The following is a 27,748-nucleotide window of genomic DNA, read 5'->3' on the forward strand; positions in this document are numbered from 1 at the left end:
GGCCGAGAGCAAAGGAAACTGACATGCAGTGAGGTTGGAGAGGTGCACAGGGACTAGATGACCACAGACTATGACAAGAATTTTTATCCTAGTCCTCACAGCAACAAGAAACCGTCCAAGGATCTTAACTGGGGAGATAACAGTAATCAAATTTTTGTTTGAAAGGATCACTCTACCTATAATATAGATAATGGATTGAAGGATGCCTAGAGTAGGTCCAGGAGTATCAGCTTCAATGGTATTCTTATAGCCCAGGCTTGTGGCACTGGAGATGGAAAAAATGGATTTAAGAATTAAGAGGTTCACCTAACTCCCATTAGGATGACTACTATCAAATAATTAGAAAATTGTAAGTGTTGGAGAGGATACGAAGAAATTGGAACCCTGTGCACTGTTGGTGGGAGTGTAAAATGGGGCAATCGCTATGGGAAACAGTACAGTTGTTCTTCAAAAAATTGAAAATAGAATTACTGTACGATTTAGCATTTCTACATCTGGGTGTACACCTCAAAGAGTTGAAAGCTGGGGCTCAAAGAGAGATTTGTGCACCCATGGTCATAGCATCATTATTCTCAATAGCCAAAAGGGAGAAGCAACCCAGGCATCCAGCAACAGATAAATGGATAAACAAAATGTAGTATATACACACAATGGAATATTACTGGGCCTTAAAAAGGAAGGGAATTATGACACATGCCACTATACAGTTGAATCATGAGGATGTTATGCTAAGTGAAATAAACCAGTCACCAAAGGACAAATATTGTATGATTCTGCTTATATGAGGTACCTCAAGTAGTCAAATTCATAGAGATGGTAGAAGAATGGCTGCCAGTGCTAGGGGAGGGAAGGAATGGGGAGTTATTGTTTAATGGGAACAGAGTTTTCGTTTGGCAAGATAAAAGTGTTCTGGGGATTGGTTGCATAACAATGTGGATATTCTTACTAGTGAACTTAAAAGAAGTTGGCAAGTTTTGTGTTATATATGCTCAACCACAATTTAAAAATTTCATTAAAAAAAGAATTAAGAGATATAATGGAAATAATCTGATCATGGGTTGGATATAAGTGATTAAGAGGAACATTGAGGATAGCTCTTAGGTTTCTGACTTGTAAAATGGCTAAAAAGTGGTGTTACTCACTGATTTAGCAGACAAGATTATGGGACCCAAATAATAAGTGCTGTCTTACACATTTTTTTAATTAAAAAAAATTTTTTTTAACATTTATTTATTTTTGAGAGACAGAGGCAGAGCATAAGCAGGGGAGGGGGAGAGAGAGAGAGAGATACAAAATCCAAAGCAGGCTCCAGGCTCCAAGCTGTCAGCACAGAGCCTGACTCAGGGCTTGAACTCACAAATGTGAGATCATGACCTGAGCCGAAGTCGGACACTCAACCGGCTGAGCCACCTAGTTGCCCCTTACACATTTTTGCTTTGAGATAGAGTTGAGACGTTCACATGGTAACATGGAGTAGGCATCTGGATCTATGTTGGATCTATGCTGCTTAGAGGAACAGCATAGGGTTGAGTCACCAAAGTACACATGAATGAGAATGTGGGCAGGAGGTTAAAGGAATGGAAGCCAATCCTCATCAATTAATATGGAGGTTATTTAAAGGTTGGGTAGGAACAAACTGGGGGTTGATGGAGGGAGGAAGAGGGGTGGGACATGGGCTAGATGGGTTATGGATACTAAGGAGGCACTGGATTGTGATGAGCATCGGGTGTTGTATGTAAATGATGAATCACTGAATTCTACTCCTGAAACCAATACTGCACTGTATGTTAACTAAAATAAATAAAGAAAACAACAACAACAGAAATAATCGTTGCGGGGTCGGGGGGGGGGAGATGAAAGATGAGCTACATTAAGAGAGAAAAGGATTCCAGAGATATTTGTGAGGTAGAATTACACAAATATATGGACTGATTGGTGAGGGGGGTATCTATTAGAGGGTCATGGTTAACCCCTTCACCCCTTCAGGTTCTTAATTTTGGGAATTGGGTAGATGGTGATGTCATTAATGAAACCCAGAATATTTAGGAGATATAAAGGAAGTATAAAGACATCCTAAGTTTTCAACCTGTCGAACATGAGGTATTTATGGACAAAATCAAAGTTGAGCATGTAATAGGCAGCCCGATAATGAGTCTGGATCTCTGTCACAAGCTCTGTCCTAGGGAGCTAGATCTGGAAATCAACAGCATAGAGGTGATAGTGGAAGCTGTAAGAATGAGCAGAAAAGACCAAGGAACAGGCACAATAGAAAATAAGAAGGCTGAATACAGATCAGTCAGAGAAAGATGAAACCCAAAAGGAACATCAAAGTAGAGGAGAAGGGGGAAAATACTGTTACAGAATCCAAGTTTAAGAAGGCAGGAGGTATGAACTATGACACTTTGTACAGCAAGGCTACTGAGATTAGGGCTGAGAAATACCACTGGACTGGTCAGTAAAGAAGTCCTTGGTTGACCTGAATAATAGTTTCTGGAAAGTAGTTGAAAGACAGGAAGAATTTTGAGTGGAGTGAATTGGCAGTAAAGAAATGGATTATACTTTCTAAAGGTTGGCCAGAAGAAGAAGGGAGAGTGAAGGAATTGGCTAAAGGAAGACGGTGAACTGAAGGAAGGTTCTTATTAACTGGAAAGTGGTGAGAAAATCTATAGACTGGAAGGAAGAAAGTACTGAAAACAAAGGTTAAAAAATACAGGAGGAAAAGGCATGGGGGACCCCCAAAGAATATGAAAAAAGACAAAATTGATGCACAGAAAAAGAAATGTCTAGTTCTTAAGCATGTGAGGGAATGAGGTCAGAATAAGCATGGCTATGGACATATTTGGTGACAGTGAGGAGGAGGGAGGGGGAGGTTGAGGAGGTTCATGCCTGATTGCCTCTATTTTACTGTAAAATGAGAGACAGCTTCATTTCCTGAGAGCAGCAAATAGGGAATGGAGTCAGGGACTCTAAGATAGCAATGAAATCTTGAAATATGAAGGCAAAGAGGAAGTTCACTAGCTTAGGCTAAAGAATTGCTGGGTGGTACGAACAGAGTTTGGGAACCATAAGTACAGTTGATATGATAGTGTAATCTCTTTTGAAAGTGATCCCTGGTCTGGGTAGAAGAACATGGAAGGCAGATGGTACATGAATTAAGGAAGTTGAAGGGCAAGTGCAAAGAAACAGGTTAAGTGGTGAATGTGCTAGTAAATGAGGGGTTGAAGTAATAATTTGTCGAATCAATCCTGGAAGAAGGAAACGAAGCCAAGAGGGTTGAAAATGAGAAGTCAAGCCACATGAGATCTGAATGAAATCTAAAAGCAAAGATATTCAGAGTTAGAGATTTGAGAGTACCAGGCAAAGAAAAACATCATGGCTAGGAGAAGGCATTGAGTAAAACATGGTTCAAAGTCATTGAAAGTTAAAAAAAAAAAAATAATAAGACATGGGCTTATTTTTATCATGATTTACCATGACAAATAAAATGAGGTGAAATCTTTGTGAGTAGTGACCAGCCAGGGCTGGGGTAGCAGAAGATATGCTTAATGATGATTGATTATGAGAAATTTTCCCCTTAGTAAAGAGCATTTGCTCGCTCATTTATTTTTGTGCATGCTTATTTACATAAAGGGAATGGGCTGTCTGGGTTTTTCCATTTCCAAAGTCAAATAAATCCCTAGGAGCTGGAGAAAAAGCAACACAGATGTGATTGCTGCTTTAAATAATGAATTTTCCCTCAATGCCACCAAATTGCAAATGAGTCACAATACACTCATGATTATTTCCTTAATGAAAATGTGACCTTAAGACATTCCCAGCAACATAGTAAACTTCTGTTTGTTGGTACAACAGGCTTTTCATTAACTTTTTCACACATGCCACACACAGGATCCATTTTCTGTTTATCAAAGCTTTATATTTGAATCTCTCCTAAGTTTTATATATGGACTTGGAGAGTTTTCCTTTTCAGCGTCTAAGAGAGTGGAAGGCTCTCCCTTCCAGTTCTCCAAGCACCAAAGCCACTCAAAGCAAGATGGATGACTGGAACAATTTGCAACCTCCCTGTAAAGTTCTCTTAGTGAAATACTATTACCTAACTAGCTCAGATTTAGTCTTTATGTTTTGTATTATCCCTGTTTGCTTACATTGAGAACAAAGTTGATAGAGGTGGAGAAAAGAGGTAAGAGGACTTAAAAAGTTTATGTAGCTTAGGCAAAGCCCATGAGGCTGAGCTGCATGGTTTCTATGACTCAGTTCTTTCACTTTTAGGTGATTTGTTAAGCATATCAGGTGTCGGGCTGTGCCTTGTAAATTATCCATCAAGAGTGTTCCAAATTATTTATGGTGCAGTTTTATTCTTCGTAGCTGTGTCTTAAATGGCTGCATAGAAAAAGCCACAGCAAATTTACGTGAGCATGACTTCTGTCACCTGGTGAGGCACTGAGATGGCCAGGGCACTGTGAAACATGCATTTCTCAGGCTTCACTTTCAAGGGCCAGAAAATAGCCTGCTATTGTTTTCTTCTGTCTGGTTTCATGTTATACACTGTCAGTGATGCTTCTGTCAGAAAGTTAATTGTTCTGGTCTGGATCAAAGGGTTTGGTCAAACAGTATGGGTAGAAGAGACACTGAAGAGTCACTGAAACGTTGTTTGACAGAGCCAGAAGTGGGTAATGGGTGGGAATCAAGGCCGCTCAGCTGACTCAGGGCTACCAAGGGGGCAGGTTAGCTCAGCACAGTCAGAGGGAAACTGTCCTCCTGCATGTCTCCCTAGGTATCAGTGGATAACGAATCTTTTCAAATGCATTCGTATTCCTTACGGACATACCAGTATTTCCCGAAACTGGCTACTACTCTTACCCGACCCCAGGCCACTGTTCAATGTGAAAGCATTTGGATCTGCTTTTAACCAACAACACAGATTGTCTAAACCTTGAGTTCCTGACCTTTTTCCAGCGCAGTCCCTATCAAAATTTTTGCTGTGAGAAATCACAATTACAAAGGAGATTTGCAGATGTTAAAGTCCACCCACTGCTCTAGATATAAAAAGTTTTCCCTTGGTTGAAGAAGGTCATCAGAGAACTGTCTACCTCAATCCTTATTATTGGGGTCTTGTCAAAGTGTTTTAACTGAATTGCACTTTGGGATTGGAACTGCTCGTGGCTCCCAGTGCAGGTTGACATCAGCAACAGCTATTGACTATTGCCTTTACCATGGGATGTGTTTGAGGGCATTGCTCATCACATCCCACAAGGTCCCCTTTATGAGATCCCACAGGGGACATTGCTTTTAGGTCTCAGTACCAGAAAAAAACCATGTTACTCCCAGGTAGTTGGTTTGTTTTCCTCTTAAAGGTGCAATTCATCTTGTAACATTATGTGTTTCCTCTCTGTCCTAACCATTAGAAAGTTAGAGCTGAATTGGGGACATAGTTCTAAAAAGTACAATGCTAATTTTATCCTTAGCTTTATTATATTCCCATCCAGTGTACCTTTTTTTATACTGACTCCTTCAAGCAGTTTATATCCTTTTGTGATTGAGGTGTTAAGAACTAAGTGAAATTCTCTCTAATGGGAAGAAATTATGGTACACGGTCTCAAGTGTTTGCAAGTAAAATAGAAAAAAGTAAAAAACAGCTGCTGATGTTCAAAGAAAACGAAAGAACCCACAAGTGGAATTGGCTCAGTTCAAAGTGTTTGTCTCTTGGAAAGAATGTGTGCTGTGCAGCTTTGTGTTATTTATTTATTTATTTATTTATTTATTTATTTATTTATTGTCATTTAAGTCAAGAAAAAATGGCTAGATTCTGTGCTCCTTGGAGTGTGTTCTATAGGGCATTAGTTCTTAAAGGATTCTATGTTCAAATATGCTTGGGGCCCTCAAGGAATATACTTATTTAGCTTTTTAAAAGCCTAAACTGCAGAATTTCTAGAAGTTCTTAGCATACATTCATTATGGATCTTCAGGAAGCAGCTTATGTGATGCAGAGTTCTAAATTTACCTCACCCTTTATTTTTCTTGGAGCCTTTTCAAGAGCTTATCTTCTCTGAGAAATGCTACAGTGGAATAATATCATTATTATTATTATTATCATCACCATCATTATTATTATTAGGAAGGACTTTGTTTTCTCTTAAAAAGTATAGGGCAGAGTCTTAGCTATCCATTGCTAGTACTCTTTCAAAATTTTTTTTAATGTTTATTTATTTTTGAATGAGAGAGAGAGAGGGACACAGAGTGTGAGCAGGGGAGGGGCAGAGAAGGAGGAAGACACAGAATCCAAAGCAGGCTCCAGGGTCTGAGGTGTCAGCACAGAGCCCGACACAGGGCTTGAACCCAGGACCATGAGATCATGACCTGAGCCAAAGTCAGACACTTAACCAGCTGAGCCATCCAGGTGCCCCTCCTTGCTTGTATTCTTAATTTCTTATTTAAAATTTAAAGTGACAGTGCACTAAGAACATAAGCAACGCAGACATTTATAAATCATGTATGATATTTTGTGGGCATATTTAGCAGGGTCTTTCATAGTTAGGTTATTCCTTCTTAATGTTTAAGATTCTTAACTATAGAATCATGTGATGTTGAGGTGGAGTCCTTAGCAACATTCTGATTTAATGCCATAGTTACACTTCAGGAAGGCACAGTAGTGAAGTGGTTGGAATTTGGAATGAGATGTAGTTTCAGTTTATGTCTCTATTACTTAGTAGATATGTGACTTTCTAGATATGTGACCCTGGAAAAGTTACTTAAATTGTATCAGCCTTAGTGTCTTTGTCTGTAATGTGGGGGTTACAGTGTATCCGTCTCATAGATTTGCTGTGGGGATTAAATTAATTGGTGTGTTTGTGCCTGTGTATAGCGTCTAGCACAGTGGTTTTCATGTAATAACTACCTAATAAACAATAACTATTATAATTTTTCTTTAGTTAGCAAATATTTATTGAGCAACTGCCAGGTAATGGGTACTGTGTTGTATATATGGTTGTAAATACAAATGAGGCACAGTCCCTGCCTTTGAAGAACATAGTTGAGTAGACAAATAACAGTTACATAAAGGTGTAGAGTGAAGAGGTTATGAATTCATGATAAATATAAACATAGAGTGGAGTCATAGAAGAGAGAACTGTCAGTTCTTTTGGGACAAGGTGGAAAGGTGGCTTACGTGAGGATCCCTAGTAAATGCTACACTGGAAATTAAAAGGTGATTAGGTGTTTTCCAGGGAGAGGACAGCGAGGCCAGGGCTGCTGGTGAGAGGGCTTCCAAACTGACGTATGAGAATGAACAGAGGAAGAGTAAATTCGGGAAACTACAGGAGCTCAGAATAGCTGTGAATGACACCTGTAGGCAGAGGTGTGAAACAGCGTGGCCAAGGTTGGCAGTGGCTAGATCATGAGGATCTTGGATCCCAAACGGAAGTGTTTGCAAATTATGCTGTAAGATTGAGGCATTGAGGCATTTCAGCAGGGGAGTCACCGTATCAGGATTGTTTTAGGTCAGTACTAGTCCATTTGCAGTCAGTGTACTTGCTGCATTAATATCACCTGGGAGCTTTACTAGAAATGTCAATTCTCAGGCCCCACACAGAGCTACTGAATCAGTCTTAGCAATTTATGTTCTGGCAAGCTCCGTAGATGATTTTTTTTTGTAACATTAAAGTTGGAGAAGCACTGTTTTAGATGGATCACTCTCTGTACTTTATAGAGGATAGACTGGACAGTCTCCAGTTAGAAGCAGAGAGATTAATGAGTGAAGAGCCATTGTCTTCAATGGAATGATGGCAAGGTCTGAACTTAATCAGGTGTGGAGAAAAAAGAGGAAGAAACAAACAGTAGAAATATCAATAAAGTTTATTTTATGGAACCTTAGTCATTGCCTGGGTATTGTATTAGGAAAAGGGATGATTCAGGGATAACTCCTAAATAAAACTCTTGTTTTATTTAGGATGTGATATTATGCATGGAAATAGAGAATATAGGAAGAGTATAAGGGGTTTTTGTTTGTCTTGTTTTGTTTTGTTTTTGGCAGTAAGAGGGCTAAATTATAATGAGTTTTGTTTCTAGTATATTAGAAATGCCTGTAAGACATCCAGACAAAAGTGTACTGTTGGCTTTTAGACACAAGGGCCCAGTGCTGAGGGATGATGTCTTGACCAGTGTCAAGACTTTTGTGTTAATGGATTTGGGGCTCATGAATATCAAAGGATGGCTGAAGAAGCAGGAATGAATGAAATTGGAAAGTATAGAAATTGGGTAACAGCAGACGTATTAGTGGGCTTTTCTTGTAAGGCTGTTTATCTCTCTGATCTCATCTCACACCATTTGCTGTTAGCAAGGTACATACCAGTCAAACTAAAGCACTTGATGTTCACTGAACACACGTGCTATCTTAACCTTTAGGCTTTTGTGCATACTGTTCCCTCTGTCACGAACATTCCTTGCCTCATTCCTTGTTTAGCTCTCTGCATCTAGCAAATGCCTACTGATCCTTCAACACCCACCTCCAGAATGATCCTCTGTCCAGGAAAAGTACCCCTTCTAGATGTTTGCTTAGGGTTACTACATGAGTAAAATGGATTCTTTGCTTGTTTCTTTTGTGCTTAGGTCCTGATGTTAACGTCTATGTCTGTTAAGCATTTCACCCGTCCCTGGCAGGATGCCTGACACATAGCAGGTGTTCAATAGCTAAGTGTTGGATGAATAGTGAAAGAAGGATCAGAGAGAGAAGAGTTTTCAGAGGGCCAAGAAAGCAAAGTGTTAGAGGTAGGAGTGTAAGGAGAGAGTGATGGCATAGAAACCAGTGATGGAAGTTTCTAGAATGGAGGGGTCAGTAGTCTTAAAAACTTCCAGGCAATCTGGTAACATTAAGACTGAAATGGCCATGGGATTTAACAATCAGGTCAGTGGTGTCCTTTTCCAGAATAGTCTGATGGAGTGAGCCCTCATAAGAAATCAGACTGCAGGGGTGCCTGGGTGGCTTAGGCAGTTAAACATCAGACTCTTGGTTTTGGCTCAGGTCATGATCTCACAGTTTGTGAGTTTGAGCCCTACATCTGGCTCTGCACTGACAGCACAGAGCCTGCTTGCAATTCTCTCTATCCTTCTCTTTCTGCCCCTCCCCCGCTTTCAAAATAAATGCTCCCTCTCTCTTTCAAAATAAATAAATAGGGGCGTCTGGGTGGCTCAGTCGGTTGAGCGTCTGACTTCAGCTCAGGTCATGATCTCGCGGTCCGTGAGTTCGAGCCCCGCATCGGGCTCTGTGCTGACAGCTCAGAGCCTGGAGCCTGTTTTGGATTCTGTGTCTCCCTCTCTCTCTGACCCTCCCTTCTTCATGCTCTGTCTCTCTCTGTCTCAAAAATAGATAAACGTTAAAAAAAATTCAAAATAAATATATAAACTAGAAAAAAAAAAAGAAAAAAAAAGAAATGTTTGTAGTATGTGAGGAACAGCTGGTAAGTAAAAGAGAGGAACCCAAGACTATAAGTAACTGGCCCAGGATAGAAAGGATGGAAGGAGAAGACATGTGGCCAAAAGAAGATTCTTTGAAATGACAGATGATTTAACATATATGTGCTGTTGAATAAAGGTCTGGTGTAATTAGGAATCTAAAGTAAAGGAGGAAGAGAAAGAATGATAAGGGAACCAGATTCCAGTTTGAGGAAGGGATCAAGCTTCACGAAGAAGCATTAATCTTAAGCTGGAAGAGGGCCTGGAAGGGAGTGGAGACGGGTGTGGACACAGACAAGTTTATAGGGGTGGGGAAGGGAGTTTGGAGAGTTGAGGATTGATAGCTTAATTTTCTCAGTGGAATAGGGGACAAACTAGAAGTTCCTGTTTATGAACTCTGTGTGTGTGTGTGTGTGTGTGTGTGTGTGTGTGTGTGTGTGTGTGTTTAGGGTTGGTTTGGACAGGCTGGGGTGTGCTCATAAAGGTTCTAAGTAGCCCTGTAAGACCTGACAGAGGGCCCTGACCAGAAACACGTTATTTTTTTTTTCTCAGAAAAGGAAGTCCTATCATTTTAAGGGTAATACTCTTTATGAATTGTAAGAGTTTATTGATTTTGATGAGAACTTTCCATTGAGTATGTAGGGAGTGCCATAAGGTCATTATTGATTTATGATATGATGCTCAAGAGACTATCACTGAGGAAAAAATAGGTATCCTTCCATAATTCAAGAAATGTTATTTGTCTCACTGTCAAGATATTTATATGCTATGTAAATGATCTGAACATTTAATAACAATGTGATCGATGTCAGCTTCCCACATTACAAGAGGAAGAGGGAAGAATCCAACCATGTTATTACTTTGGTTGAGTTTGTCATATCCTGTAGTTAAATGTATTAGCAACCCATGCAGTGCTGCTTTGAATAAACTATTAATCAGTATAAAAGTATAAGTATATGCACCTTGAAAGCATGATTTTTTTGGTCCCAAGTGGCATCATAATATTAATCACTAACATCTTCCATAATGCCATAAATTATGCTATAAGCTTTCCTAAGGTAATCCCACTTAAATGTCATAATAACAAAAGGAAACATTTAAGGCAGGAAATATTTAAGGCATATTTTATAGATGAGGAAATGGAGGCTTAAAAATAGGTAGCTTTCTTCTCTTTTGGCTTGCTATTCAAAGGAGGAGATGTAAAGTTCAGAAGGCCTGATATTTAGTAAGCTTAGAGTTCTGCATCTGAACTACAGTTTCACAGCTTTCCCAGTTTTCCAATTTTACAACATTGAATAACCTAGTTATAGAAGTTTAAATGTCCAGGCTAGCCTAGACTAGCCCCTGTGCTCATGTTGGACAAATACACGGCATAGTGCCTTCCCATTCCCCCTCTGTGTATGCTGCAGACATTGATGATCAGTCGTAGCTCACTTTTCTTGGAGCCCAGAGTTGGCCTCAAAGATCTTCATGAGATACTGCTCCAAGCAACCACTACTAATTGATTTAACATCTCAGGCTAAAATACCCAATTATTTTGTGAGTCACAGCTGGTAGACTGGAATATAGGTTTGGAACCTCTGAGAAGCAGCAAGGATGGGATAAGACCAACAAGAGCTTTATTGGTGGAAATGCCTGTGAAGATAAAGAGGAAGGGAGAAGATGTAGGCAGGGAGAGCCTTCAGTCCACACTACAGGCTTGACATCTGCAAAAGGATGGAGGGAACAAAGGAATGGATAAGTAGGGTCTCATATTGTAGCATAGTTCGGAGAAAGTCTCAGCCAGGATGATGAGTTTCTTGAGCCAAGATGTCTCTTAGAAGACTCCTCCATTGGCAGGAATGGGCTGGCTCTCATACTTGCCCCCCTTACCATACTCGGTCACTGGCTATGAGGCTGGGGAAAGCATGGCCTCGAAGCTTGAAGCCACAGATCAACTATGCTCTCTAAGACAGGGTCCCTTGATAGAGATCTGAGTGCATACCTCCATGGCAGCCATAGCAAGTATCCCTACAAATGCCTTAGCTGATTCTTTATAGATCTGTTAGCAACTGTGATTTTGCTGCCAAAGCTGACAATTCACAAAGCCACTGAAGATTTCTGAGCAGGTAGATGAGAACTCTATTTCTCTTTCTTGAAGCTGTGGCTCACGTCTCTTGAGTTTTCAGGAGTTGTATGTGGGAGAAGTTCCTGTGTGTTTTTGAAGTCCTCAGCTCCTCCCCTCTGCGTTAGAGTCTGAGGAAGAAGGTTAAGTGCCAGCCACTTTTTTCTTCTTTTTCATTTGGCAACTAATCGTTGGTCTTATCACTTCATTCAGTTGGAACTTATGTTTCACTTCCACTTAGCAAAAGCCATCCTCTTTGTTATAAGGATTGTAAGATACTAACTCAATTTTTAAAGTAAAACATTGTTATATACAGGGAATGTGTTTAAGATCTCCAAATGTTCCCTAAAATTACAAATATAGAAATGTTTACACTGCTCATTGGCTTTCTCCCAAGTTATATTTTCACTGAAAGACATATGCATTTATTTTTCTTATGTGACAGGCACTTTTTTTTTCTGAACAAGGAATCACAGATTCTGCCACATCAAGAGTCACTAAGAATAAGTAGCAACTCAGCAAAGCCGCTTGGCTGGCAAATAGGTTTATTCACTAGCTAAGTGAATTGGTCCTGTGTAGTGCTCTCAGAGCATGTGGGACTCGATGTACTCCTGTAAAATGACACCTTACCACACTTTTAACAATGACAACAACCACAGCTATTACCTACCATTTATTTATTGCTCATTGCCAAGGCACTGCATCTGAAATATATTGATGCCAGCTATTTACAACAACCCTGTGAGAAAGATGGTACTATTTATCCTCTTTTACAGAGAAGTAGAAGAAAAAGGATCAGAGAGAGATTAATGAGGTTACAGTTAGTGAGGGGTAGAACTAATATTTAAAGCAACCCACTCCTTGGCTCCAAATTCCAAATTCCTCTTTTTTAAAATATTTATTTATTATTTTTGAGAGAAAGAGAGAGCACGTGTGTGGGGGAAGGACTTAGACAGACAGAGACAGAAGATCTGAAGCAGGACTAGCACTGACAGCAGAGAGCCTGATGCGGGGCTCAAACTCACAAACCGTGAGATCATGACCTGAACTAAAGTTGGATGCTTAATGGACTGAGCCACCAAGGTGCCCTCCAAGCTCTTAATTATTATTTAGGTTATTCATAATGAGCCAGAAGTTGTAGGTCAAATCACTTCAGACTAGCCATCTGCTACATACAATATTATATCCCCCTCTCCCCAGTTTGATCAGATTTGCCTTTACGGCTGGATGCAAATATCATATAGAACACATAAAGTTAGTAAGGCAGCCTCTATCTAAATACTGTAATTGTGCCTCACAACTTAAGGTCAGCCCAAGAAAAAGGAGCTTTGTAAAGGACTGTTCTAAGGCACATTAAAAATAGAGAACAGTTTCTTGTTTATCTCTTCTCATAGTCATCTTGGGGCTGAGGAGTGTGTTATATAAGCTGTAAGTGAGAAGAGGCCATGTCTAGCTCATCCCCAGCTCCTAGCACCATGCCTGGAGTATAAAGGAAGCTCCATTCAGATAATGCACCAAGAATTGCTGGCACACTGCTGAGAAAATGTGATTGTTCATTTAATAGAAGATCATAGGCGGGAAAAGAATATTGTAAGTTCATTTAAATGAAGATGGAAAAATATCTAGAATGACTGTATCCTAAGTCGCATCAGTAGTCTACTCTTCTTTGAGGTCAAGGGTGGTGCTTTGTGGATCTTATTTTCCTAAAGGACACAAAAAGGGGCAATTGGCTTAGCCATTGAGAAGGGAAAATGAAAAGGAACATCTGACTGCTACTTTTTTTAATGCCTTATTACAAGTCCTGGAAAAATGTGTATAGCAGATCAAAACAGCCAGGTGTTTGGATAACAGCCCTCTGGGGCCAGCTGGCAGAGGGCAACTGGTCATCAGAGTAAATGGAAAAAACATCCTCTAAAAAATGAAGAGTTAGCCCAAGAGAGGGCACAGAAAAGCACCCAGTGTGGGGGAGGCTATAAACAGATCATAAATTATGTGGATGAAAGAGCATTGAAGGAGCACATTTTAGAAGGTGCTGGGGTCTAATAAAAGGTCTCTAATCAGCAGAGGCAACCGTCCAGCTAGGGATGTCAATTGAACCTTCAGATGTTGGTGGATCGGAAGACACGCAAAGCATTCAAGAGGGAGAGCAACTCACTTCAGTGCATGCTCTGATGACAACCACCAACCCCAGTGGTCTAAATTACAAGGCAGGTCTCTCCACCTTGAGCGCAGGGGATGAAAACTACTAAATTTCAACAAATACAATGTAACTAATGGCCTTATGAGGAAGTAATTCAACAAATATGTCTTGGATTTTGAACTTGTCGTTTAGTAAAATTATGGACTATATTTAAAAGGAAGAAATTCAAATTATTGCTGTGGTCTCCCTATTTCCACCCCCTTCAGTCTTCTCTGACCCCACTTATGTCTATGTTATCATAGAAAACAACTAACATTGTTTGGCACTTGCTACTTATAAACACTGTTATAAGTATTTTCCATAAATTAACTTGTTCATTTTCACAATAGCTCTCTAAGGTGACACTGTTATTATCCCTATTTTATAGATGAGGAAACTGAGTCATAGAGAGGTTTGATAAAGGAAAAAAGGACACCTAAACCCAATAGGGTAAGAGAACATAGTCCCACCATTGTTAAAATAAGCTTCTGATTATGGTAACCGAGAGCCGGAGATGAAAGGTAAGAAGGGCAGACAGGAATGGGAGAAGATTTTTGCAAATGGCATAATGGATAAAGGGTTAGTATCCAAAATCTATAAAGAACTTATCAAACTCAACACCCAAAAACCAAATAATCCAGTGAAGAAATGGGCAGAAAACATGGATAGTTACTTTTCCAAAGAAGACATCCAGATGGCTAACAGACATGTGAAAAGATGCTCCACATCACTCATCATCAGGGAAATACAAATCAAGATCACAATGAGATACCACCTCACCTGTCAGAATGACTAAAATTAATTCAGGAAAAAAACAAATGTTGGTGAGGATGCGGAGAAAAGGGAACACTTTTGGTGGGAATGCAAACTGGTCCAGGCACTCTGGAAAACAGTATGGAGGTTCCTCAAAAAATTAAAAATAGAACTACCCTACAACCCAGCAGTTGCACCGCATGGTATTCTTCCAAGTGATACAAAAATTCTGATGCCAAGGGGCACATGCACCCCAATTTTTATAGCAGGGTTATCGACTAATGAATGGATAAAGAAGAGGTGGTGTGTGTATATATGTGTGTGTACACATACACACACACACACACACATGCACACACACAATGGAGTATTACCCAGCTATCAAAAAGAATGAAATCTGGCCATTTGTGACAACATGGATGGAACTAGAGTGCATTGTCCTAAGTGAAATAAGTCAGTCAGAGGAAGATACATATCATATGATATCAGTGCTATGTGGAATTTAAGAAACAAAACAGATGAATATAGGGGAAGGGAAGGAAAAATAAGGTAAAAACAGGGAGGCAAACCGTAAGAGACTCTTAAATACAGAGAACAAAGAGGGTTGCTGGAGGGGAGGTGGGCCAAGGGGATGGGCTAAATGGGTGATGAGCATTAAGGAGAACACATGTTGGGATGAGCACTGGGCATTACGTGTAACTGATGAATCACTGGGTTCTACTGAAACCAATACTATATGTTAACTAACTTCAATTTAAATAAATTAAAAATTATAACATTTGAAAATTTATAAAATTATAAATATAAAGTAAGTATATATATATACACATATATATATACATATACATATATATACATATATACATATATATACATATATATACATATATACATATATATGTGTGTGTGTATATATATATATATATATATATATATATATATATATATATATGAAAGAAAAGGTCAGACAGGAGAAATTGGCAAGAAACTAGAGAAACAATCTTTAAAAAAATTTTTTTTAAAACAACGTTTGTGTGTTTTGAGAGAGAGTGAGCATACACCAGTGGGGAAGGGGCAGAGAGAGAGAGGGAGAGAGAATCTCAAGCAGGCTCTGCACTGTCAGCACAGAGCCCAATGTGGGGCTTGAACTCATGACCCGTGAGATCAGGACCTGAGCTGAGATGAAGAGTTAGATGCTTAACAGGCTAAGCCACCCAGGCGCCCTAAGAAACCACCTTTTTAAGGGGCAAGAAGACCAGTCTTAAAAGAAGAAAGATAAGAACTAGGCCCAAAGTCTATAAAATGAGACCAATATTTACTTACTAAAGGCACTTGAAAGCTGAAGGAAAATCTCTAAATTTTAGAAATAAAACCCATCTGGTCATGCTCAAGTCAGCCCAGTAATTACAAACCTTGGAAAGGCATTGGGGAGAAGGGAGTGCAAGAGAGGGCAAGAGAGCACAGGCGGGGGTGTGCAGAAGGCAGAAGAGCTGTGCTGTTGCCTGTATAGTGCTGGCCATCTGTCACCGTCCTTAAACCCTAAGGGCTTTGGCTTCCACACCCTCTCTCATCTTCTGTGGGGTCCTCGGAGAGAAATTAACCAGGCTCCCACTCCCCCGGCACAGCAGTCTGTTGTTACACATATGTTCAAATTGAGACCCTGTCTTCTATGAGAAGCTGTTTTTCATTTATGCATATGTAAGCCGAATCAGCTTAACCAACCACTAGAGGTCCAAGGCCATTCCTAGCAGGTGTCTTTCTCCACCCCCGCCCTCCCCTGTCCACCTCCCCAGCTTCTGCTGTTGCCTTCAAAGCAGGTGCCCTAGCCTGAGTCTTATAAATGGAAAGTGTCCACATATAAGGCCTCTCTCTGCCTCACGATTCTCCACCTCAGTCACAGCAAGAGTCGCTACTGCCAAGAACTGGGCCAGCAAAAATACAAAGATGTTTTTCAATGAGGCAAAAATATGCAAACAAACTGGTTTGAAGGGAGGTGCAAGGCAAATTGAGAGTCTGAGCTCTTGACCTAGGGCAGAGGGAGGAAGCTCAGAAATCAATGTCTTTGTGGCTCAGAAGTAGGCATGTAGGGACTCCATTGATTTCAGTATCCTATGTGAGTCTAAAAGGAAAAAAATAAAACACGAATACTCCAAACTTTATCAGATTGCACTCCTCAAAACAAAAGTTTGGATTAAAATTTCTCTCATTTCATCAGATGTCTGATATTGTTTATTTGAAGTCTTCATGTAATAAATATGGAAAAAGTTATCTCTTCTTCTAATTTCCTCTGCTTTGGTTGCAACTTCGGGTGTGCCTAGTTCCTGGGGACGCAGCCCCTCTTCTACTGTGGTGAGACAGTTGCCTCCTGGCCTATGTTTCTACATCTCAAGGGTTACTATCTCTTTTGTGAGGAGCTAATCTCCCAAACCGTCATGTTGAGGGTATGAGATGGGTGCAGACAGTAAACTTACTGAGAAGAGAGAGGGTCAAAAGTACCTCACCCAGTTGGAAACCGTAGCCAACTGGGGCAGGCAGAAGTGTGTGTGTGTTTGTGTGTGTGTCCGCCTGTCTGTGTGTGTGTGCCTGTGCATATCTATGTTTGTGTGTGTTTATGCGTGTGCACATCAATCTGCTGGCAACATCTATCTTGTCAGTTTATCAGGCAAATCTTCAGGATTAACTGACTGGAGACCTCTTTTTAGAGTAGACTTGCTTCTTTGTTTTTTTTTTAATGTATTGTTAAACACCAGGTGTATGTACAGGGTTTGGTCCGACAGTGGTTCTCTGCACTGGCTGTATATTGCCATTACCTGGGGAGCTTTCAAACTACCAGAATGTGTGGGAGAGTCTGCTTCAATTGGTCTGGGTGTGGTTTGTGCAGCAGGACTTTTAAAAGCTCTCCAGATGATTCTAATTTGCAGACAAGACAGCACCAAAAGTGTAGAGCTCCTTCCTAATGAGAACCTTAAAGAGGATTCCTTAGGCTAAGGGGCCAGATGAAAGGACATGTTATGATGATATCATTAGTTGTAAAGAGGAAAAGATACTGCAAGTAAATATTTAAATGCAGGTCTTTCTGTTTACAAAACAGCAGGACCAAAAGCTGTGAAGTAGTAGGGGAAGCCAAAGAAAACACTCGATCTCTTCCAGTTGTATTCTTGCAAATGCATTTATGTCAAAGTATATTATGGCCCCTTTCTCTTAAATACTAGGAGAGGCTCAGGAAGCCTGGAGTCCAGAGGTACAGCTCTATTAGCAACATGTCCACTTATTCTCCCTGGAGTTCAAGCAACAGAATAATCTCTACAAACAAAACCACTGCTTTCAGCGCACATCAAGATAGACACCCAAGCCAAGCTGTCTAGATCTGTCACCCCCAATTTCCAGGTGAACAGACTGTGAAACCAGAAAATTATGCCACAGGGGGTTTGGAAAAGAGAATGGCAGTCAGGTTTGCACTGTCTTTCTGCATCGCAGACACTCAGGCAACTTTCCATGACATGATTAGATTTCAGTCAAGGAATTTCCTTCCTTATAATTTTATCAAACACTGTCAAGGATAACACACCTTTGCTGAGCACAGCTGTGTACCAGGCATTCTGCTAAGGACATTAAATGGATTATCTATCTCATTTCTTTCACATCCTCTACAGGAAGTAGATGGCTGTTTTCTTCATTTTACGGGTGAAGAAACTGAGACTTAATGTGGCCTTATGACGTGGTCATTATCTTGTGTCTAGTAAATGATAGAGCAAGGATTTAAATCTAGATCTGTGACTTCAAAAGCCATGTTTTTATTACTGAGTTACTGCCCTTGGTTTATAGACTTCCAGAATAAAGCATTCCAATTTTCCTTGTTTTTCAGTCCCTTGGCTTATCCCTTTCTAAATCTGAATCCTAGTAATCGTACAGATGAGCAATTTTTTGTTGTTGATTTATTTAAAAATGAATCTTTCTCTAAGAGTTTGCCGATGCATACGTGTACTCAAACAATAGCTGACTTTATCACTGGGGATTGAGATGTTTCTGTATGCAATCTGATTAATCACAAGAAGGGAACAACAGCAATAAAAATTAAAGAGCTGCTGAATATGCTCATGTGCTGACTCATGCCATTGGTGCTGCTATTTTGTCAACATTGAAACTGGATTTTATACTTTATACTGTTCCTTTTCTGTTTGAGCTAATGGTTGTGATAGCATTTTGCTCAATCTGCCAGAGATACTTGAAAATCTTCCCAAAGTTATTAGTAAGTAATGCAAAACAGAGCCAGTCAGGGTTTCTCTGTCTACCAATTCATGGATTCATCGAATGAAGATACGAGGCATGAGGATACCTGAGTTTTTCTAACATTGGCTGTATACCACAAAGTAATAAACAGAGAGGACAGGAGGACAACAAATGAAGGTTCTGTTAAATTGCATTTGACGTGTCTATATAAGGGTCCCCATGTACATGTCTTCTACTAACTTCTATCCTGCACATTAATGTGATGCCTAGACTCTGAGAAATCTTGTCATCTCAGTGTAAGGGTTTACTGCCTAAGCTTGCCATGTTCTTCTGAGGGCCTAGATGGGATGGCTCTTCTGTCACAGTGGTGTGTATCTGGCCATTATAGAATGGTCAGGACTCTTTCCTGGGTCTCTGCACTTGAACTCACAGTATCAGCAGGTGAAGGCTGTCCATGTGAATTTATGGAATCTCTAGCACATCTAAAATCCGTTTTCAACCTCCTCAGGGTCTTTTGAGGCCAGAAAGCCTAGAATAAATAAATCTGAAAGATCAGTTTATTTCCTTTTGAGTCTTGTATTCCTCTGATGCCAAGATCAATTTTTTTTTAACCTCCTCAAATAAAGCAGGTGGCAGAAAGTCTTTTTATGCTGTTGGGCTCTTCTAATTTCTGGGCTCAAGATTCGACCGGACTTGAGAAGGTGAGGAGAAGAGGCGATGCTCAGTCTCATTCATTGGTTGGCAGAGCAGCCATGTGCCGCTCTCCTTGAACCATGGGCAAGAAGCATGTGGCTGAATGCTGGAGATGTCCTTTGATGGGGAGACCAGGTTTTGTTTCCTTCTGGTTATAATATATATCATAATTTATATAATGATATCTGTATAATTACATATATTATGCTATACTATAAGTTATCACTAAAATGAATTTTGGAAATAATGCAAAGATATGAGCAAAACCTAGAAAGAGGCTGTAGTGGTCAGAAGGACATTGTAGTGTTCACAGGGCACTCCACAGCTTGCTTGCCCTCCAGGCACTTGTTGGAATTGCACTTCCCCACAATTCCCTTGAATTAGGCGTGGTCTTATGACTGCTTTGGCCAGCCAGGTGCACATGGACAGGAAGCTGAAGCTCTGAAGGCCGAGTGTTGCAAGGCTTGCCTTTCTGCTCGCATGGTGGGTGCTGCTCCATCAGCCCTGGTCCCTGAGGAAATCTTCTTATGGTTCTGCTTGGGCTATGTAGAGAGAACAAGAAGTAATCCTTTGTTATTTGAAGCTACTGAATTTTGGGGTTATTTGGATTGGCAGCATAGTCTGATTGATAAGGAAATCATCATGTTAAAGCCTCCATTTTTTTTAAATACGAAATTTATTGTCAAATTGGTTTCCATACAACACCCAGTGCTCATCCCAAAAGGTGCCCTCCTCAATACCCATCACCCACCCTCCCTTCCCTCCCACCCCCCATCAACCCTCGGTTCTCAGTTTTTAAGAGTCTTTTATGCTTTGGCTCTCTCCCTCTCTAACCTCTTTTTTTTTTTTCTTCCCCTCCCCCATGGACTTCTATTAAGTTTCTCAGGATCCACATAAGAGTGAAAACATATGGTATCTTTCTCTGTATGACTTATTTCACTTAGCATAACACTCTCCAGTTCCATCCACATTGCTACAAAAGGCCATATTTCATTCTTTCTCATTGCCACATAGTATTCCATTGTGTATATAAACCACAATTTCTTTATCCATTCATCAGTTGATGGACATTTAGGTTCTTTCCATAATTTGGCTATTGTTGAAAGTGCTGCTATATACATTGGGGTACAAGTGCCCCTATGCATCAGCACTCCTGTATCCCTTGGGTAAATTCCTAGCAGTGCTATTGCTGGATCATAGGGTAGATCTATTTTTAATTTTTTGAGGACCCTCCACACTGTTTTCCAGAGGGGCTGCACCAGTTTGCATTCCCACCAACAGTGCAAGAGAGTTCCCGTTTCTCCACATCCTCTCCAGCATCTATAGTCTCCTGATTTGTTCATTTTAGCCACTCTGACTGGTGTGAGGTGGTATCTCAGTGTGGTTTTGATTTGTATTTCCCTGATGAGGAGCAACGTTGAACATCTTTTCATGTGCCTGTTGGCCATCTGGATGTCTTCCTTAGAGAAGTGTCTATTCATGTTTTCTGCCCATTTCTTCACTGGATTATTTGTTTTTTGGGTGTGGAGTTTGGTGAGCTCTTTATAGATTTTGGATAGTAGGCCTTTGTCTGATATGTCATTTGCAAATATCTTTTCCCATTCTGTTGGTTGCCTTTTAGTTTTGTTGATTGTTTCCTTTGCTGTGCAGAAGCTCTTTATCTTCATGAGGTCCCAATAATTCATTTTTGTAAAGCCTCCATGTTGAGAGGTAGTAGAAATATGACAAAGGAAATCGCTCAAGAGGAAAGGTCTTACAGATTTCTTGTTTGCTTGTTTTAACCTTAGGAATTGCTGGCCAGAAAATAGAGGAAAGGATTGAAAGACATTAAAATGTCCAGGCCAAGCCCTATAAAGCTCCTGTTTTTTTTTTTAATGGAGTAAAATATATATAACATAACATTTCCATTTTTTATATGTACAGTTTAATGGCATTAAGTATATTCACACTGTTGTGCAGCTATAACCACCATCCATCTCTAGAACTTTTCATCATCCCAAACTGAAACTTTGTACCCATTAACCAATAACTCTGTTTCCCGTTTTAACCTCCTGGCAACCACCACTTTACTTTCTGTCTCTATGAAGTTGACTAGGTACCTCATATAAGTAGAATCATATAGTATGATTTTTGTATCTGGCTTATTTAAAGGGTCTTTTTTTTGTAAAAAGATTGCCTTCTAGTTTTTGCTGGCAATTCCTTTATCTGTCTAGCTATTTCCAAGACAGTCTTAGCTCAGAGAAGAGAGGAGTGACAGGAATCTGCTGTAATCACTGACTCCGGCAGTGGGTTGAGGCGGCTGCATGCTTTCCAGGCCAGAGGTCAGTAACCTTTCCAAACTGGAATGCCAGAGTTCCAAGACCTGTGCTTCCCTTGGGTCAGGGGTCAGGGATGGTTTCCAACCCTGAGTGACCAAGTTCTGCCTCCTACTGATATGGGGAAGGCAGGTTGCCATATCCTAAAATCGAGGTAGAGAGCTTTGATTTCTTTCAGTTGTAATGATTGAGCGCAATGACAGCAGGTGATTATAGCTTTCAAAAGGGGCTATGACAATGATGACAGGTCCCAAAGCCATAGAAAACCATCCTATGGACCATCAGAGAAAGAGGAGGGAGGCTTCTTTATCATTCTTTTCACTTAAAGAAAAGTTAAGTTGTGGGAAGTTGTCTGGGTCAGTCTTTTTGCTTTTTGGCAATTGCTCTCCCCTGCCCTGCCCCAAGAATTGTACTTGTTAGAAATACATGGGCAGTCCAGGGTGAACATTGGAGGGGCGAGGGATGGCCATGGGAGTAGACTCAGTGGCACTGATTTGAGGGCACATGGACAGAGTGGTGAAATCTCTGTATTCTGGCCATATTGAGGTTTGGAAATCATCACAATCAATGATTGTGACCTTTTTTTTACAAAAGGGTCATAGGAAATTTCAATAATTGCCATAAAGATAATAAAGCTGTTCTCTAGTTTACATATCTCCCTGAGGATTCAGCAGAAGCATAAACACACATGGTTTCCTCCTTCATGGAGCTCCCAGTCTAGGGAGCAGACAAATTTTAATCAGTAAGTCAGTCAATGAGTATTTATTGAACCTGCATTATGTTCCAGACACTGGGGATACTCTAGGAAGCTAAGCAGACACAAATCATGTAAACAAAATGTCAAATTGCAACTCTAATAGGGGCTAGGAAAGAGAGGCGTTCTGTACTGTGGGAGCCTATAATCCGAGTTTAAAGTAGCCAGGGAGAGCTTGCTTGGAGATCCAGGGCACAAAAGAGCTTCACCAGCTGAAACGGGACAAATGTGCACTTGAGGCAGAGGGAATGGCACTGCAAGGGCCTTGCGGGTGGGAGCTTGGGGAGAATGAGAATGAATGGAAGCCTTTCGTGGTTGGAGTGGGGAGAAGGGATTGGTGGACAAGGTAAGGCGGGCAGGGTAGGTGGGAGCCAGTCCAGAAAGGTATCCTTATAAAAGTGAGAGGAGAATGACCCATTATTTTCCTTGTTAGGATGTGTGAATCTTTTCTTGGGACGCCTGGGTGGCTCAGTCAGTTGAGCATCCGACTTAGGCTCAGATCATGATCTCGCGGTTTGTGAGCTCAAGCCCCACGTTGGGCTCTCCGTTGTTGGTGCAGAGCCTGCCTTGGTTCCTCTGTTCCCCCTTCTCTGCTCCTCCCCCACTTGTACTCTCTCTCTCTCTCTCAAAAATTGATACACATTAAAAAAAAAAAAAAAAAGAATGTGCATATCCTTTCTTTTCCTTCTCAGTATGGCATCATGATTAAGAAAGAGCATAGTTTCTAGAGCTAGACTGCCAGGGCTGGATCTCTGCTTTCCCACGTATAAGTTTTGTGACCAGAGAAAGGTGTAACATCTCTGCATCAGTTTCCTTATTTGTAAAATGGCAACTATAACAGTACCTACATCATAAATTTGTCAGGAACATTAAATGAGTCTATATATGTAAAGTGTTTAGAACAATACCAGGCATGAATTAAAAGTACCACGTGAATAAGACCTATTATTATGGCCCTGTATTGTAGAGAACATCACTAGTCACCAACTGTTGTTCCCCAGTTACTTCATGAAGAAGAAACCCAAACCGAATTATATCCAGAACACATAAATGTTTGCATGATGAACAGAAAAAAACCTAAAACAAACTGTAGGTCTCTTCAGTGTCCATTTATAGCATAGAAAAGTGCATTTCTCAAGTAAATCACCTTAGAAAAGTGCTCTTTCAAAGCTGAGAGAATTAAAATACCTTCTACTTTGCCCAGTGTGTATTTGAGATTTTTGGAAGAACATATATTCCTGATACTGATTCAGATGACACTTGGAACTGACTCAGGGCAGAATTTACCTCAAATCCTTTCATCATTTTGCCATCGATGTAACTGAGTAATCTTAGACGGTAGAGTCAGAAGCAACCTTAGAGATCAGCTAGTCATTTGTTCTGATTTAATTGGCTGTTGGTTTCTGCATGAAGTGATCACATTAGAAAATAAGAGCTGCCAGTTTAAGAATTTAATAGACAAGTAATTAATTTAACTGAGATGCTTCAGTGAAAATCATAAATACCATCTGCAGCTTCTCCTTTGGAAAGTGGTGATACATTTTTGCTGAAGTTTCCTTTCTCTTTTAAAAATCTATTTCTGAAAAATAAAAATAATAAGCAGCCTCTGTACCTATAGGTTTGGTAACGTTGTGAGTCATCAGGCCCTCCATGCGGACGATGCTGTATTATTAAACAAACTTTTATTGAAAGCTCACTATATCTGAGGCTTGTGATGGATGCATTTATATGATGCCTCATTTAATCCTCATGGTAATTATGTGGAGTCCTGGGTAGGTCTCAGGCCCCACTGGCCTTGGATCCCATCTCACCCTTCCTGTGTTGTGTTCTGTATTGCAGAAGACTGACTCCAGCAGCTGCTATTCCTAGCGTTTCCTGTCCAGTGGTTTCTTCTTGGGTTTGGGCATTGGGAGGCACTGGTAGAGATGTTGGGTGGCAGTGGGGAGAGAAGTCAGGGTATTTCTTCCATTTCTCTGCCTTGGGCTGTGCCTTCTCTATGGCTCTAGCTCCCATGGGACTGTCCGGCCATGGTTCTAGTTTCCACTTGGTGGCTCTGCCTCTAGTTTCCACTAACATTATCCCTTCCCTTGGTCTCTCTAGCCAGGGGATGGTAGAATTTCCTGCCCTTACTCATCTTTGGATTGCCCCATTGCCTGCTGTTTGGCTTCCAGATTCCATCACCTGTAAAATCAGTTCTCTGCATTAAAAATAAACTAATTTCTTCTTTCTTGTTTAGGCCCTAACTGATAGGGTTCAGTATAAATATACGTGTGTGTATGTGTGTGGAAACAAAGGACCATATAGGCTATATATCACAATTTTTTTTCTTTTTAAATTTAATTAAGTAATTAACTTATTTATTTAAGAGAGAGTATGCACAAGTGGGGGAGAGGGGCAGAGGGAGAGACAGAGAGAAAGAGAGAGAAAATCCCAAGCAAGCCCCACACTCTGCACAGCCCGATGCGGGGCTTGATCCCACAAATCTGGGATCATAACCTGAACTGAAATCAAGAGTTGGATGCTCAACTGACTGAGCCACCCAGGTGCCCCAATATATATCACAATATTAAGCTCAATAGTATAAATCTACCAATGAAATCAAAGTCCTAGCACTTCTAAGTTCATATGTACCTTTTCTATTGTCATGTTATGGTACCTTCATAATTCTCTAGGAAAGGTAAACCCCTTTTTATAGAGGTGATCCCTCTTGGATCATCAGTATCATAATGGGGTTTGCCACAGCCCTGTTTTAGTTCAGTTGGATTGATGACTTATTGCGGGATGATTTTGAGGGTCAATATCCTGCATGTGTCCAGAAATGGAATTATTAGGCCTTGAAGCAGCACATTAAAAAAAAAAAGCCCTTTTATGTGACTACTAAAGCTTCGTTCCTTTGGGAGTCCTCAGTAGATCCATGGAGCCACCAAGCTCTGACCACTCTTGAGAACTTTATTCCTCATCTTGAGTTTAACTCAGAATCATGATATGGACACTCTTAAATTATTGGTAAGTCCCACATGTAAGATCAAAGGCTTTGGACTTTGCCATAATTTTAGACTTAATTTTTTAGACTGTTTATAGGAATAAATCACAGGCTAGAATGTATGTGGTCTGAAAACACTGAAGGATGCTTAGGATAGCAAAAATCAATAGGGCTCGACAGTATTTTTAGATTTCTAGAATATCCTTAAAGGGTAAGAATTTGTCCAGGGCCCGGCAAGGGGTGAGGTAATTAACCCCCTCAGATTCACCTGGGGTCAGGAGCAAGCCTTGAAGGGTGGTTCTCATACCTCGCATACCCCTGCCCTGCAATAGGGCTGGTCTATGTGCTGCCCCGAGGCGTGATCTCATGCCTGCCTTTTCTTACCTCATTGTCCTCACTTCTGCTGGTCCTCTCACCTGCACCCACACTGGCACTGTTCAAATCCTCCCCATATATCTTTCACAGCCTGAGTGCCACTTGCTGCCCAATTCCTCCTAAGTAACTTGTTTTCCTTCAAACTCTTACGGTGTGCCTACTTCCCATGATCTTGTACTTCTTCATTTTACTGGGTTTTATTACGCTTTAATTTCTCCAATTTCATTAGCCTTGTCTTTCCAAGTAGATCACAAACTCCTTAAGAGAAGAACTATTTCTTATTCTTGATCATCTGCCGCACTACCTCGTACAGAGCCAATATGTGTTGAATAATTGATTTGGTGTGAAAACTGCTTCAGTCTTCTAGCTCCCAGCCACTTAATCTACTTAGTTACCTTACTGCTGTCTTCTGTAGCCATTGGGCAGCCACTGCACAGTACAAGTTTTGAGCACTAACATATTTCTTCCAGTCAAAAGAGAACCATGACAGAGTTCCAGACACGGTGGCGAGGAGAGAGGGAGAAAGAAAAAAGTGTATTTAGAAACCCAGCTTGTTCTCTGACCTCAAAGAACTTGTATGCTGGAAGTTACTGAAAAACAAAGCTGCTCAGAACATTTATCAGTCTGTCTTCAGACCAGAACAATTATCAGTCCATCTTCAGACTCTGGGATGTCTTCAAACAACAATAGGAAATGACATATGCCAAGAAATTCTTGATGGGACGTTTGGGTACAAAGGGTTTTCTTTCTTTCTTTCTTTCTTTCTTTCTTTCTTTCTTTCTTTCTTTCTTTCTTTCTTTTTTTTTATGTTTACCTGTTTATTTTTGAGAGAGAGAGAGAGAGAGAGAGAGAGAAAGAGAGAGAGGCAGAGATACAGGGAGACAGAGGATCTGAAGCAGGCTCCATGCTGGCAGCAGAGAGCACTGTGCAGGGCTTGAACTCACAAACCATGAGATCATGACCTGAGCCAAAACCGAGAGTTGGATGCTTAACTGACTGAGCCACCAGGTGCCCCCAAAAGGGTTTTGTGCTTTAAGAACATTAGCTTCTACATCCATATGAAAGACCAGAAGGTCATGGTTGAGTAACTATTATTTACTGAGCTAAGAATGCTATGGTAACTTAAATCTATATGCTGGATTTTTCACCACAAATGTAGATCTAGGTATTCTAAATTACACTAAAAATGAGAAAACTGAGATCCAGAGTTTAAGTAACTTAAAAGAAAAAAGTCACCTCCTCCAAGAGGCCTTCCCTGGACCAGGATGGGTTAAGCACCGTTAGATTTCCCATAGCAACCTGTGGCTATCTTTATCATAGTCCCTACATATTATTTTATATAGTGAGTAGAAAGTAATATAATCATCTATTTTATAGATGTGTATCCTCTGTTAGATTGCAGCCTCCTTGAGGATAAAGTTCAGCTTCTGAGTTTTCTCTGTGTTACATTTATACTCCCACTTTCATACATGTCATAGACCTTGGGGTTTTCCACCACAGAATGCCCTTCAGTTATTGAGAATAATTACCAGCTTTATTATACAGTCAGGGTTCCTCTGTGTGTCTTCCTTTTCTATGGAAGAGAGCATTTAGGACATTTTCTTTCTTAGGAGACACCAGCCCCACTGCATTTTAGTGGCCAGAAAGGCTCTGTTTCCACAAGTTAACATCAAAAGAGGATAGCTTATAGTCATAATTGCTCCCTGGGAGAAGGGTTGCCACGGACACTGGAGAACATTCACGGTTAATTTTATAGAACCATGGCTAATGGGACAAATCACTCAGCCATGGAGACTCCTCAAGCTCAAAAAGCATAGAGATGCAAAGAGGGAAGCAGGTCATGGGCTCTGCCCTGGGCTTCTGAGGGGGTCTTTGGCAAGGGGAAAGCAGGCAGATGTGACTCACCAGGTCAACT

At 40.6% G+C, this 27,748-nt stretch overlaps 1 protein-coding gene and 1 long non-coding RNA gene across 6 annotated transcripts in view; one reads left to right on the forward strand and one right to left on the reverse strand.

Moving 5' to 3' along the window:
• The window catches only part of RASGEF1B (RasGEF domain family member 1B), a 612,828-nt gene that overhangs the window by 309,739 nt on the left and 275,341 nt on the right, over nt 1–27,748 (forward strand). The window lies entirely within an intron of this gene.
• LOC147581905 (uncharacterized) lies at nt 19,253–27,506 on the reverse strand. The gene is made up of 3 exons (XR_015250372.1): nt 27,363–27,506; nt 26,229–26,296; nt 19,253–19,948 (listed from the first exon to the last, which is right to left on the reverse strand). It is a non-coding gene; the product is annotated as an uncharacterized LOC147581905 (long non-coding RNA).

Source organism: Puma concolor, chromosome B1 (assembly GCF_028749965.1).
Source record: "Puma concolor isolate L17-30 chromosome B1, mPumCon1.1.hap2, whole genome shotgun sequence".
Lineage (NCBI taxonomy): Eukaryota > Metazoa > Chordata > Mammalia > Carnivora > Felidae > Puma > Puma concolor.